The sequence below is a fragment of the Odocoileus virginianus genome, chromosome 15, assembly GCF_023699985.2.
Source record: "Odocoileus virginianus isolate 20LAN1187 ecotype Illinois chromosome 15, Ovbor_1.2, whole genome shotgun sequence".
In the NCBI taxonomy this organism is placed as follows: domain Eukaryota; kingdom Metazoa; phylum Chordata; class Mammalia; order Artiodactyla; family Cervidae; genus Odocoileus; species Odocoileus virginianus.
The window spans coordinates 34,438,584-34,455,094 of record NC_069688.1 but is presented as its reverse complement, the minus strand read 5'-3'; positions in this window follow the sequence as shown (position 1 = coordinate 34,455,094).

Sequence of the window (16,511 nt, the reverse complement as noted above, 5' to 3'; positions counted from 1 at the left end):
GGGTATGAAGATGCTACTTACATCTAGTAGGATGAATCCAAGGATGCCAATAAACATCCTACAATACAGAGGACATCCTCCTTGAACAAAGAATTATCTGGTACAAAATGTTACCAGAGTCAGTTTTGAGAACAGCTGATACAGGTAAGACAACCCATTGAAAGAGAACATCAACCTATAGTGTACAATTTAAATTATGTAAAGGCACTGCAGGAAAAAAATATTTGGCTACGAAGAATGGCTCCAAGAGGAAAGCTCTGAAGTACAAGGGCTAGAATATAAGCTTTGTAATTGAACAAACCTGTATTTGATCCCAAGTCTGCCCTTAATTGATAGCGTCACTCTGGCCAAGTCTGTGTCCTCATCCGTAGATGGAAATAAAAACACTGACCTTGCAGAAATATTATAATTGAGATGATGCATAAATTGTCCATGCCACCCTCCCCCCCAAAACTGATAGCTATTCTGGAGGGGTTTTACTTTTCCAAGTTACAAATCATGTCAAAGTGACTAAAATAAACATAATAGTTGGAGTGGATTTAGTATGATGAAGTTATGTCAACAATTTTAGTGATATGACAAGTCACCACATTGTCTCTCAAGCTAGTTGCTGCCCAAAGCATTGCCTTCCTGAACAAGCCCAGAATAAGAGTCAAGATGCCTGCTGTCTTACCCATGCTTTGGTCCCTTCATGTTTTCAGTCAGTAACTGTTTCATCCAGTAACTGGATGTCAGTAACATCCAGTAACTGGATGCCAGTGTCCCCTCCCAGTCCCCTAAATTTATATGCTGTGCCATGCTAAGTCGCTTCAGTCATGTCTGGATCTGTGACCCTATGTACTGTAGCCTGCCAGGCTCCTCTGTCCTTGGGGATTCTCCAGGCAAGAATACTGGAGTGGGTAGCCGTGCCCTCCTCCAGGGGATCTCTCCGACCGACCGAGGGATCAAACCCAAGTCTCCCTGCGGCTCCCTCATTGTAGGTGGATTCTTTACCGCTGAGTCACCAGAGAAGCCCCCAGATTCATATGTTGAAGATTAATTCTTTTTTCTAATTAATTTTTTATTGGAATATAGTTGATTTGCAATGTTGTGTTAGTTTCTGCTGTATAGCAAGAAGAATCGGTTACACATATACATATACCCACTCTTTTTTAGATTCTTTCCCCATATAGGTCATGACAGAGTATTGAGTAGACTCCCTGTGCTATCCAGTAGGTCCATATTAGTTATCTATCTTATATACAGTGGTATGTATGTGTCAATCCCAATCTCCCAATTTATTCTTCCCCCTCTTTCCCCCTTGGTACCATAAATTTGTTTTCTACGTCTGTGACATACATATTTAAAGTGTACAATATGGCAAGTTTTGACAAATGTATACATACATGAAATCAACACCATAATGAAGATAATGAACATATCCATCACTCTCAAAATCTCCATGTTCCTTAGTAATGGCAAATTCCTCTCATGTTGCATCCCTCCTTTCATGGGAACTCATATCAGCTTTCTTTGTAATAGCCCCAAACTAGAAACAACACAAATATGCATCAGTAATTAAATACACAGTTAGTGGCAAAACCAGACAATATCATACTGCACAGCAATATGCACAACAGGGCTTCGTAGGTGGTACTAGTGGTAAAGAAACTGCCAAGAAGTAAGAGACTCGGGTTGAATCCCTGGGTCGGGAAGATCCCCTTGAGGAGGGCACGGCAACCCACTCCAGTGTTCTTGCCTGGAGAATCCCCTGGACAGAGGAGCCTGGTGGGCTACAGTCCATGGGGTCGCAAAGAGTTGGGCACAACTGAAGCAACTGAGTGTGCACACACACACACACACACAACAACAACAACGTGGAAGAATCTCAAAATAATCATGCTGAGGAGGAAAAGCAGTATTATATCATTTGCATTTTTATAAAATTCTGGAAAAGTATCAGAATAATCTAATGAAGCTTAATTCTTAATATAATGGTACCAGGAGGCAGAACCTTTGGGTGATTAGATCATGAAGGTAGAGTCCTCATAAATGGGACTCATGCTCTTATAAGAGACTCCAGGAGTTTCTTCAATCTCTCTCACCATATGAGGACACAGCTAGAAGACGGCCACCTAAGAACCAGTCAGGTCTCCACCTGATGCTGAGTTGGTTAGTGCCTCGATCTTGGACTTCTGAGCCTCCAGAGCTATGAGAGAAAAAAAAAGCCTCTGCTGTTTATAAGCTAGCCAGGCACTCAGGTATTCTGCTGTATGCATGCATGCTGAGTCACTTCAGTCATGTCCAACTCTTTGCAACCCTATGGACCACAGTCTACCAGGCTCTCTGTCCAGACGGATTCTCCAGGCAATACTGGAGCAGAGATGCCCTTCTCCAGGGGATCTTCCCAACCCAGGGATTGAACCAGTATCTTGTATATCTCCTGGATTGGCAGGCGGGTACTTCACCACTAACACCACCTGAGAAACCTGTTATTCTGCTACAGCATCCCAAATGAACTAAGACTCTAACTTCACTCCTTTAGACCACCACACAATTCCTGAGTTGTACAGTTCCACATATACCCTTTGATTTAAAACCTGGTGTCACATGCCGACAATCTGAAGGACAGGACACAAGACACAGAAAACTTGGTCATTTTTCACAAAAGCAGCTCCTACCTGTTCCTCCTTTTTTCTACCTTTCTCATTTCTCAGCATGCCATGCTTTACATTATATCTTGCTTTTTTTTTAAATAAACTTTTTACTTCAAAAAAAAATTTTAATTACAGGAGATTACAAAATAGTATAGAGTTCCCACATATCTACCCCTCATCCAGTTTCCCCTGAGGTTAACATCTTGCATAACCTGGATACATTTGTCAAAACCAATAAGTTAACACTGATAAGATATTATTAAGTAATCTACAGACTTTATTCAGATTTCCTCAGCCTTTTCATGATGTTTGTTACCTATTTTTGTACAGCCCAGAAGTCAAACATCCCACAACCTCCAACAAGATCTGTATCTTCAGAGCATCCACCAGAGTCACCATGAAACTAACCAAAGATGTGTTTAGAATTTTGAAGACAGATTCAGGCCCAGGTCAGAGTCCAAAGGATAGAAGCAATTAGACCCTGGAGTTGAGAGATAGGGTTTAGGTGCCCTGAAGACCTGGTAGAATCAATGCGCTGGGCAAGTGAGGCCACATCAGGCCCCAACAGGTCAACTATAAATTTTTTTTGGAGGGGGAAACCTTCAAATAGTCCCACTTTCCTGAAGAAAGGAACCTGGACTCTCTGGAAATTGTTGCTGAAGAACTTTTGAAATAATCCTCCTAGGCAAGTCTGAGCGTGTTGCTTTGCTAATCAAGAGATGGCAGCTGGCGCTTGATAAGGCAGTGGATGGGTTACCATTGCTGTCAGATGCACATACATGGGGCTCAGCAGGGCCTGACATGGCCATGGTCTTACACCAACTCATCTGTCATCAGCCTAGAACCGGTTCCAGCCTGGCTTCATACACAGGGTCCTGCTCCTCCACTCAGGCCCGGCCAACTTGGCTTGGAGAGCATTTGGTCCCATTGCATAAAATGCTTTCTGCAATTTATCCTTGCTCTGTGCCACAACATCGCTATCACACGGAAAATGGTATTTTGTCTGTCTTTTCACTGCAGAGGGAAATTTTCCTACATTGCATGTGTTCCTGATACAGCCCTGCTCTCTCATGCACTACAGGAAAATCAGGTAAGTGTCATTCTAGGTACCCATCACCTGAATGAGCCTGACTGTGTTCTAGCCTTTAAGCTTCAGCATCTTTTCTCTGAGAAGTGGAGCAAACTGTACATACCTGAGAGGGTGGCTTTGAAGATTCAATAAAGAAGTGAAAGTGTATTTTTCAAGTTCTTTGCTTAACATCGAGCACTTTGAAGGCCCTCAAGAAATGGTGGTTGCGGTTGCTATTGTTGTGATTAGTAGTGTGGTTGTTCAGTTCCTTTATCTGTAAAAAGGTATATTCATTCATTCAACACTGAACTAGGCTCCAGGGATCCAGTGGTGAACAAGACAGACAAGATGCTTGCTAGCCCGGAAGTCACTTCCAAAGGCAGAGACACAGACAACAATCAGGTGAAGAAATGAATGAAGAACATGATTTCAGATGGGGAGAAGTGTTATGAAGGAAAACACAGCAGTGTACTGGAGAATGGCTGGAAATGCAGAACTACTACAAATTCCATAACCACAGATGTTTTAACTGAAAAAAAAATTACATTTGTGCTAAAAACTCAGTGACAAGAAGGAAACAGAGAAAACTGGGGCAGAGAACTTCAGGCACGGAAAACAGCAGGTGCAAAGGTCTGGAGGTAGGAACACACTTGTGGTGTTAAAGGAGAGAACACCAGTGAGACCACAGCACAGTGAGCAAGGGGCACAGTGACTGAGACCAAGTCAGAGGGGCAAGGGGTCAGTGAGCAGGCTTGGACCTCAAGGGAAGGAATGTGGATTTTATTCCAAGGGCAACAGAAAGCCAGGGGGAGTGTTTAAGCAGGGAAGTGATGACTTTCGAACTGCAATTTTAAAAGATCATTTTAGCTTTGGATTCAATCATAAGAGGGCAAAAGCGAGAGCAAAGGAGTAATTAGAAAGCTAATATGCAGTAACCCAGGGTGAGATGATGGTTACTTGAGCCACAGACAGTTCTCCTAGTTGTTACGAAGAATAAATAAGCTCATGTAAATGCACCTAGGACAATTCCTGGCACAGAGTGGATGCTCAAAATATTTTAATTCTCTTCTTCCAACTCTGTACTATAGCAGAGATCTCTATTTCCACAAAGCACTCTAAGAGGCAGATAGAATGTGTGTAAGTGTGAATGCCAGAATTCTCATCAACTCTATGTTGATACAGCAACATTATAATAAGGCCGAGCAAATGCCAATTCCATCCTGGTACATATTGCCTTGTGTTGCCGTTTTGTTAAAACTCCAAAAACCATTATGCTTGAACACTGTAAACTCGTTTATAAAAAAGTAGCATGGGGACCATAATGCGTTTTGAATGCACAGTCAAGGATGGCCATTCTCTTCCAGTCCAAGGAGAAGATTAAAAATTTTCCAATATAAAACTACCAGATTTGTCCCTCAATTAATGATGAAGGCATAATCCAGCTGTCTTGAATTAAAGCTGTATGCTTTTCTATCAGCTAATGGATACTAGAGAGGAATCCTTGGAAAATAAGAGCAAGAAGTATGATGTTAATTGCAATTCAGATGAGGAATAAGAAATGTAACTGGTACTAGAGAAGCTTTGGGTTGGAGCATTCACAGTGAGTCAGGAAATAGAAAGCATCACATAAGGTTTAAGAGTCTGGGTTCTAGGGACTTCCCTGGTGATCCAGTGGCTAAAACTCCACACTCCCAGAGCAGGGGGACTGGGTTCAACCCCTGGTCTGGGAACTAGATCCCACATGCTGCAACTAAGACCCATCACAGCATAATTAATTTAAAAAAAAATCTGAGTTCTAAAGAAAGAAGATTTCCTATGGGCAGGATCTTTCATCCCCTCACTTATTCTTATGCATGTGTGACTTTGGGGAAGTCTCTTCACTTCTAAAACTCAATTTCTCATCTGTGGAATGTGAAAAATAATAATACTGCTCTCACCAGATTATGGTAAAGATTACACATGATCATCTACTCACAGTGTTTAGCATGATACTGGCATAGGATTTAAAGAAACATCAGTTATCTTTATTACTCTCCAGTACCCTGAGGCTCAGGTGAAGGAACTGGAATTGTTTATTCTGGAATTGAGAAGGCTGAGTGTGTAATTTAGATTCTTACCATGAAAATTGCCACAATGTATTGAGTCCTTGGGGGCGAAATGCTGTGCCAAGGGTTTATGTTCAAAAAAGAGGAAAAATATGCAACTTCCAACATTCAGAAGCTAGCCTGGCTCTCCAAGCAAGGTCTTGTTATTCTCCTATTAGACATAAACCATCTTACAGAATTCCAACCTCAGACAAGGTTGCTGGGAGACCATGATAAAATGAGACAAAGCAAAGCCACTTCGCAACTTCGTCCAAGTGCAGACAAAAGCAAGGTCATTGTGCAACCCTAAAAATAACAACATCCTCCTCTGTCCCCAAAGGAGTGCCTGCTATGTATTTACCAATCACAGATTTATACTCACGCTGGTCTCTGCTCCCTATAGATAAGATTTATTGAGATACACAGTCACATTGTGTATTACCTTTACTTTCTGACAACATATAATCCAGAGTGAACCCTTCCCCAGATCACCCATTTAAAGCCCCAGTTCTAAAATATAAAAATAAAAATAAAGCCCCAATTCTATGACAGACTCTTCCTAACGCCTCCTACTGAGCAATCCCAGATCTGCCTCAACTGTGTTCTCCTCGGGGCAACAAGTAATAAACCCAACCTGCTCAACTACAGATGTTTTCCCAGTAGTCTTCTGCTGAAGTGCATTCATTTTTAAACGACAATGTAAGGCATGGATTATTACCTCTATTCCACAGCAGAGAAAACTGAGATTCAGAGCGATTAAGTTATTTCACCCAAGATCCTCCACATAGCAAGTGAGAGAGAAGGGGCTGAAAGTCAGGTCTGTTCTATTGCAAAGCTCAGGCTCAGAAATGCCCCAGTTGCATCCTAGTCTTAAGGGGTGCTCCTACTCTGAGTAGGGTCCCACTGGTGACTGGGGAAGCAAAACTGTCAAGAAGCAGCAGGATGAATTAGATGGGGTGCAGGATCTCCTTAATAGGAAGTGAAAGTCGCTCAGTCGTGTCCGACTCTGCAATTCCATGGAGTTGCAAGCCTCCAGGCTCCTCTGTCCATGGGATTCCGTAGGCAAGAATACTGGAGTGGGTAGCCATGCCCTTTTCCAGAGGACCTTCCTGACCTAGGGATCGAACCCAGGTCTCACGCATTACAAACAGATTCTTTACTGTCTGAGCCACCAGAGAGGCCCCTTGAGTGTTGAAAGAGGGGACTAATTTTCCCACTGTTGGAGAATTATTCTTTTTTAATTAAAATATGTTAAGATGATTTGAAGATGATAGAGAGGCATTTTGGTTTTGGAAAAGTCAAGCAACTTACTATGACAAGTTAAGGGAGAAAGAGGCTGCTCTTACACCCAACAACTCTTATTTGATTCAGAGATCATAGACTATGACTGAAGGGTACTTACATTAAGAATGATGATACAGAAACCATTATGGCTAATACTATCCTTTAAATGATTGGAAGCATCTCATAAGAACAAGAAAGAATACCTTTTTCTATTTTAAATTTATCCCAGTAATTGGATATGATAAAATTTTATTATTTTTTTTCAAGCAGAAAGAGGATAACTGGCAAGTGAACACTTAATGGGGGAAATATATAGCTTGCACAATTTAAAAATAAAATCTAACAGTTTGCATGTTTAGCACCTTTCATGCAAGAATTTCAGAGCGATTTTGTAAAAATGAATTACACTTCCTTCACATCCCCCACCACCCATGAAGAAGCTTGACTTTACAACTATGAGAAAAGGCTCCCGTGAGAGCATGACGAACCTGGAGTGCCTGGGGAAGTGGAGGTGAGTGGAGACGTAGGGGTCCTGAGTTGAAAAGAGGGCTTGGGTTGATCTTTTGAATAAGAGGCACTCACACATGTCAGCCCGTCTCCAGGGAAACAAAGCCCCTCCTTTGGTACCTGCTCTTCTGTCCCCCTCTGCCTCACTCAATCACTCTAACCCTCCTCTAGGATTCCACATCTTCTTCCCCCTCGATACCAGAAGTCAGATTGTATCTGGTTTCCTTTGAATAGTCCTCAGAGAAATGATGGGAAGAAGTTCAGCAGGGATGCAGGCTTTGAAAATCATGTCCTTGGAGGGAGCACCTACAGAAATAATCAGACCTTCAAGTAGCCATGCTAGGTTTCGTCTCAGCCAAGCTAACGTGGGCTCCATCCATTTGCCCAACAAATATTACTGAGTACCTAGTTGTCTAGGCAGTACTGTTCTAGAGACTACAGCAATGAATGAAACAGGAGAATCTCTGCCTTGATGGGTGTATGTTCTAGTCAAGGGAAAGTCGGTAACCCAAACAGACTTTTTTAACTAAATTATATATTAGAATGAGCTAAAGGCTATGGAAAGAAATAAAGAAGGGGATGGGGCTAGATATCTGAGAGGTTAGTTTTTTTAATTTATTTAATTGGAGGCTAATTACTTTACAATACTGTGGTGGTTTTTGCCATACATAGACACGAATCAGCCATGGGTATACATGTATCCCACCAACCTAAACCCCCCTCCCACCTCCTGCCCCACCCTATTCCTCTGGGTTGTCCCAGAGCACCAACTCTGGGGGCCCTGTTTCATGAATCGAATTTGCACTGGTCATCTATTTTACATTTTAAATTGGAGGATAATTGCTTTACAATGTTGTATTGTTTCTGCCATACAACTTGAGCCAGCCATAAGTGTGTGTGTGTGCATGAATAAATACATATATATGTATGTGTGGGTAGGTGTGTGTATATATATCCCCCCCTCTTGGGCCTTCCTCCCACTTACCCCATACCACTCCCAGATCATCACAGAGTGCCAGACTGGGCTTCCCATGTTGTATAGCAACTTCCCACTAGCTAGCTATTTTACACATGGTAGTGTACATATGTGGAGAAGGCAATGGCACCCCACTCCAGTACTCTTGCCTAGAAAATCCCATGGATGGAGGAGCCTGGTGGGCTGCCGTCTATGGGGTCGCACAGCCTGGTGGGCTGCCGTCTATGGGGTCGCACAGAGTCGGACACGACTGAAGCGACTTAGCAGCAGCAGCAGCAGTGTATATATGTCAATGCTACTCTTTTAATTCGTCCCACCATCTCCTTCCCTCCGTGTCTACATCTGTTTCTCCATTCCTTTCCTGCAAATAGGTTCATCAATACCACTTTCCTAGATTCCCTATATAGGTGTCAATATACAATATTTGTCTTTCTCTTTTTGACTCACTTCACTCTTTATAACAGGCTCTAGGTTCATCCACCTCAGTTCAACTGACTCAAATTCATTCCGTTTTTATGTCTGAGTAACATTCCATTGTATATATGTACCACAACTTTATCCACTCATCTGTTGTTGGACACCTAGGTTGCTTCCATATCTTGGTTATTGTTAAGTACTGCTGCAATGAACACTGGGATACACGTGTCTTTTTGAATTATGGGTTCTTCCGGGTATAAGCCCAGTAGTGGGATTGCTAGGTCATATGGTAAATGATGTTGGAGCAAAGATCTGAAGGAAGTGGGGGGGGGGGGGGAATGAGGGAAAGGAACAGTCTAGGAAGATGGGCTATAGGAATAAAGGTCTTGAGTCAGAAGGAAATCTAAAGTTCCTAGAGTGTGGCTGAAAGAGAGAAAGTGAGAGGAGAGAAGCAGCAATCATAGAGGTAAATGTGGAACAGGAGTGTTGGCAGATTCAGTAGGGTCTTGTGGGTCACTAAGAACCTTACTTTTCTTCTCTATCAGATGCGGAGAAACCAGAATTTTTGAAAATGGCAGTGACAACACCTTAGAATTTAAAGAAATCTCAATGTGAGGTGAGAGTGGAAGCCAAGGGTTCAGTGACTGCAACCATCTACATAAAAGATGATGGTGGTTTGGACCATCACCTTCAGAGGTGAAGGTGGAGAAGTATTAGGATTCTCATTATGTGTTGAAGGAAAAGCCAGTAATATTTTCTGACAAATTGGATATGGGTATGAGAGGAAAGAGAAGAATTGAAAATGATTCCAAGCACTTTGTCCTGGACAACTGGCAAGATGAAACTGTCATTGCCCAAGATGGGAGAGATGGAAGGTGCAGCACTTTTGGGGAGTGAACTTCTAGCAATGTTTCATTTGAGATGTCTATTAGACATCCAAGAGGAGATGCCCAGAGTCAACTGAACGTATAAATCTAGAGTTTGTGGAGAGGATGCAGTTGCAGATCGACATTAGTGAGAGAGATGAAACTAGATGGGAGCAGTGAGAGTGGGTGTGGGTTACTAAGAAGAGGACCAAGCACTGAACCCATTATATGTTGGGGAGATAATGAAGAAGCAGTAAAGGTAACAGGAGGAGCTATCAGTGGTATAAAGACCAAAAATGAGTAGGATCTAAGAAGTCAAGTGAAGAAACTGTTTCAAGAAAAGGAAAGTGACCACTGTGTGTAAGCATGGACACTAAAAGAGGACCAATGGATTTAGCAATATAAGGTCATTGGCCACTTTGAGGAAAACAGTTTCTGTGGCATGATGGAGGCTTTTATTGGAGAGATAGCAGTATACTTGTATGCTGATGGGAATAACCCAAGAGGGGGGAGAAAATGATGATATGAGAAAGAAACCTAGTGGAGCAATGACCTTGAGTAATGTGAGAGGCTATGGAATCCAAATCCACCTGAAGTGGCTGTCTTTAGATAGGAGTGTAGACATTTCCTCTCTATGGTAACAGCAGAGATGCAAGAATAGCTTGGTACAAGTGCTGAGAGGCAGGTAAATATGGTGGTGGTAGTCTGTGGGAAGTTATCTTTTGATTGTTTCTAGGCTTCCAGAAAAGTAGGAAGCAACGTCATCTCTGGTGACACAGAGATGCTAGAAGTTTGAAAAGGAAAGAAAAGACGATGAAATAGTTGTCCGAAGAGTAGGGTGAATACATTAAGAAAATGTAGTATGATCATTGGGAAGTATTACATATTCATATAATTTTATGGTTATAAGTTTAACAATAAGACCAGTCATGTACGTGTGTGTGTGCATGTGTGTGTGTTTTCCAGCCACATTCAATGCATAGGTATAGGCATAGACTAGGCAGAGCTGGATTTAATCAAGGATGGGTTCTTTCCAAGTTAGCTCAAGGAAGCCAGAAATGCAAGAGAACTGAGAGTAAGTACAAGCGTATGATCACAATGACTGAGCACAGGATTTAAGATGGGAAGGGAGGAATGTGATTAGAAAGGAGGGTAAGGGAAAAGGTGGTAAGATGCATGGGTTTGAAGAGGAATTAGGATTAGAAGGGAGGCAGAGGGAAAACGTGGTTAAGATCAATAGAAGATCCCAGAGAGTTCAAGGAGTGATGGCATCGGGCATCGGAGGAATTAAGCTGAAAAGATAGGAAGTGATGGTCAGATGGTAGGATGTTTGAAACTGAAATTATGGACAAGTCACTGGAAGCCTAGATCCTAGAGTAGAATCATGGGAAGGAGTGGTTTAGAGGATAAGTGCTAGGATGAGATGACTGGAGAAAAGAAGGTCCAGGAATCGAGTGGCTAGGATGTTAGAAGAGGCATCTGGTTATTAAATTAAGGGAGAATTAAGATAAGAGAAAATGACAGCCAACAGGAGTTCGAGTCTTCAACAAATGAACAGGAGTGATCCAGGGGTTTAGAGACAAAGAAGGTGGTAGCTAGGATTGTCTGATGACAAGGGAGTCAAAACTGCAGGGGTTTAGGGGAGCGAGAGGGAGAATTAATGGTGTGGAAGTGGAAACTGTGAACTAAGGAGACACCCAGCTGCACCTCCAGGTCCAATGGTCCAAGAGGTGATAGAGAAAGAGTTACGACCAGAGAGGGCTGCAGGGAGACTGGTAGGTTCAAAGGAAGTCCAAACCTAAATTAGTTTAGTGCACATACCCTGCACACAGGCATACATTCTCATGCACACACATACACACACATGCACACACACCTGGAACCATACAGATGGATGGACGTTTAAATGGGTGGATGTCATGGTACGTGAAATATCCCTCAATAAAGCTGATTCTTTTAAGGAAGTACATAGAGATCTTTAAGAGCAAGGGAATCAGATCCATTTTAGGGGAGGTCAAGAAAAGTCTCTTTAAGAAAGTATCTGATGATGATGTCTCAAAATGAAAAAAAAAAATCTTATATTTGTGACATATAATGATTTTACCTTTTCCTTCTTTGGATTCACTGTGCTGTGAATTTGATTCATGGCCCTTCCATCACAGTCATTTGGGTCCTAAATTGTCTACAAGCCTGTAAGGCCCCATGTGGGGCCAAAGAAGGTCTTCCTCAGTTTGATATCCTCTATAGCAGGACTCCCCAACCTCTGAGACCTAATGTCTGATGATCTGAGGTGGAACTGATGTATAATAATAGAAATAAAGTCTGCAATAAACATAATATGTTTGAATCGTCCCAAAACTAACCCCTTGTGGTAAAACTGTTTTCCATGAAAGTGATCCCTGTGCCAAAAAGATTGGGAACCTCTGTAGTACAGGATGTAGAACCATGTCTAACTCACCAGAGGCTCAATAAATATTTCTTCAAATGTGTTGAATTAATTTAAATATTTATTATTTCAAAGTATCAAAGTAACACCTCATGAAGGCATTTTCAAAAGAAACAGGAAATAGTTTTACAAAATTTATTTATTTATATGAAAAGTGCATTTTCATATTTATTCATATGAAAAGTAAATTAAACATAAATGAGAATATTTCATGTGCTATTATCATTAGCTAATAGTCATATTACAGTCAGAGGCAGAAAGAAATGGTTGAAGTAAATATCAAAAGTATGTCCAATATGCAACTTTCAGAATTATATGGTGAAAAAAACTAGTATATAATTGCCAGGAAAGCTATTTAAAGCAGAAATATGAGATTAAAAATGCCAAAGGTGTAAACAACTTTAATCTGCTAATTTATTACACATGCCTCTTAGAGCCAAGTTTTATTTTAAGCTTAGATCTTGGATATTTTCACTGTGTTGCTGCAAATGAAACTAAAATTTTCTAAACTCAAATGCTATGCATGTTTCATCTTTTCAATGTCACTCATTTCCTCTGAAACTAAGTTCATGTGTACAATTCAGGCATTGTGACTATATATATGTAATATTTTCTTATAAGGACATTCTTCTACAGTCCAAAAGGCACTATGACAATGCTTACCCACGTCTGTATTCCATCAACTTTCTGCATTAGGGAACAGGCAGGCTATAGAAATAAATAAAAGTTCCTTTTTTATTATTAGAATAGCAAACAGGGCTTTAACTAATAAAGATGATTCAGGGCCAGTTGCTGAGGAAAATCATCCTTTCAATCATAAATGCAGGAGGTGTGAAAGCATATTATGGACCCTATATTACACACTGGACCCAATTACCTGCAACTCTTTCCCCTCTTATAACCCAGATTCTACTTTGGTTTCTGGACATATCTAATTCTGACTGTTCACTTAATCCTCTAGCTATATGAGGGAGCAGTCACAATAAAAAAAACTGAGGTCCAATCAGTTATTGAAGAAGTGATTCACTACCAAAGGTAAGTGGCTTATGACTAGGTCTATGTTCTCAAACTTTCCAACAAGGCTCTGCTACCTCTATCCCTAAGAAACACAGTTCTCCAATTACACCACCATGAAATGTGACCTTTCCCTCCAGCTGGCACTGGGGTTTAGCCGTCATCATTAAAAAAGTACAGGTGTGCTGACAATTCAAGCCAGCACAACAGTGGCATGGTATGAGACTTGGTGGATGGGAAGGGGAAATTTACAGGAAGGCTTGCACAAAATTGAATCCTTAATATAATCGTAATAACGTGAGCTCTTTAAGCCAAATATTTGGCCTCCTCCCACTTCCCCCGTGAAATATCATGATTGACTGGGAGCTTATATAAAACTGCCATTTGGTATATTGCAAGATTTGAATGCATGAAGTGTAAGTATTTGCTACATGTATGATGTGTCCAGTTGGACCTCGGCTTGTCTCCTCTGGCAATGCAGTCCCCGAAAGGGTGTTGAGTACCCTGACCAGTGATTGTTAAACACTAGAGAAGCTTCCAATTGTCCAGGTGACAAGGAAGGGCAAAACTAGGACCAGTGATGAGAAGAGAAGAGGGATTCCAATTTCTTCCTATGGAAGGACTACAGCGGGCAGCTTTCCATCACAGGAGGTGCTGAAGAGAAGATGAGGGATCATTTGATAAGACATCTCGAGGGGCTGAGACTAGTTAACCTAAAACACCTCTTCAAGCTCTAAGGTTTTATTCCAGATCCCCAGGCAAGACACTCTAATGGTGCTGGCATGCTTCTTGTTGGTCTTTGCACAGCCCATTCCCTGGGCCTTCCACCCCCTTCCCACTTCAAACATGAACTTAGATGTCACTTTCTTCACTTCCTTTACTTCCTTCCAGGAAGCCTTCACTGTCCCAACAAATTTAGGTAAAGGCACCTTGCAGCATGCACTCATGGCACTCTACCCCTCCACTGCCTCAGTGCTTACTCTTCTTGACTACAATTTCATATGGGTAGGGAACACGTCCTTGTCATAATCGTATGTCCATCACCTACACAAGAGCTTCCTAGGCAGCGCTAGTGGTAAAGAACCTGCCTGCTAAGGCAAGAGCAATAAGAAACACAGCTTCAATTCCTGGGTCAGGAAGACCCCCTGGAGGAGGACATGGCATCCCACTCCAGTATTCTTGCCTGGAGAATCTCACGGACAGAGGAGCCTGGCGGGCTATGGGCCATAGAGTCACAAAAAGTTGGTCATGACTGAAGTGACTTAGCACACACGCATCCACACAAGGCCTACAGCACAGCCAGTTCTCAATGAATGTGTGCCAAATTATTTGGGTTGGCTGATAAATTTGTTTGAATTTTTCCATCAGATGTAACAGAAGAACCCGAATGAAATTTTTGGCCAACCCAATATTTTCTTATTGAAAACCCTGCTGTGTATTCCCCAGAAATCCATTGCATCTAGAAATAGTTTAACCAGAGATACTTTATCTTGCTCAGTTATTCTATTTTATGGGTCTCAAGTCCTTCTCTCCCCTCCTCAAAAAAGTATTCCCAATAGAACACTGGTATCAGATATACAGCATCACGGACTCAATGAACAGGAATCTCAGCAAACTCTAGGAGATAGTGGAGGACAGAGGAGCCTGGCATGCTACAGTCCATGAGGTCGCAAAGAGCTGAACACAACTTAGTGACTGAACAACCATCTATATGCTGTAGACTTGTGCACTGTCCTATTACAAAGGCATCTTGGGGCTAAAGCAGTTAATGACTACTTGCTAAGGCTGCACATGCTTAAAGGCCACTAAATAAAAGTGATTAAGCCCATCCTTAGCAAAACTATTGTTAGAGCCACCATCTATATGACCCGGGTTCTCATTCTGGGTGAAGCGGGCAGGATTCTAATTAAGAATCTTCATGCTGCCTTCGCAGGGCCAGTCCCTACGAGGACCCTCCACTCTTATCACAAAATGCTCTGATGGGTGTGGTGTACAAGACCCCTTGCTCGTACTTCCTGCAGCTCTCTCCTGGGGCTAACGAGGATACATCAGAAACTGCAAAGAGTGTGTGGACACCTATCTAAGACTCTTAACTAAAAGAAAACAGTTCAAACCACTTTTCCACAGGATATGGAAGCCATCCATTAGCAATAATGGTTTAATATCATCAAACAAACTCAAAATTGAGTAGTTTACTTGACTAAGAGTCAAGTCAACAATTTCATCATTTCTCATTTATTTCCTCCTTTTAAACTAAGACTTCTTTATAGCTATTATGTGAAAACTACTCTAGTCATTTGAAACTCAGTAAGTATAGGTGGTTGATAAGAAGAATCAGGCCCCTGCCCACCGACCATGACCAAAGATGAGAAACATTCACAGTTAACAGCTGCAGGTGCAGCCTCCAGCCATCTGCCCATTTCCTGATAAATCTGAGACCTGTTCTATCCCATTCTTCTTCTTTAAGCACAGTCCTCACTATCTTCACCCTCTGACACTTCAACAGTCGCACACGTTCATTCCTTCTTGGCTACTGCCTACTCAGACCAATCTTTCTCAAGCTGTAATGTGCTCGGGCTTCATCTGGGCATCTTGTAAAATGCAGATTCTAATTAGATAGGTCTTGAGTAGGGCCAGAGATCCTTCTCTTGTCGAAGCTTATAGAGATCACTGATGCTGGTGGTCCATGGACCATGCTTTAGAGTATCAGGGACTAAGGGCAAAAACTCAGCATAGAATCTGCCAATCTCAGCAGCTTCAGCAGGTCTGAGGTTTTCAGCAAATTTTCTAGGGACAGGGTCTGTTAACTTCAATCTATAATCTCAAATGACCCTATACAAAGGTTAGGAACCACTGGCCCAGGCTTCCACTGTTCTAGTCCATGTCTCCTTCTGGTCTTCTTCCCCAACTCTGTCCCACTAGCTGTTCCACAACTATTCACCCAGCAATCCCACCAGCAGCTGGGTTTCTACACCTAAGCAGATTTACATTATTCGAGGTACTTGGTCTGCTGGAATCATTCATTTTAAGGAACACCAACAGAAAATGAGGTTTGGGGTCAGTGACTCTGAGATATAAGGGCTATGACAGCATGATGCTGGGCAGCAAAAATCATTTTGAAAAGCAGAAAGACCTGAGTCTGAATCTTGGGTCTGCATCAACCTAATTCTATGACCTTACATTTATCAGCTTCTCCAAGCTTCGATTTTCTC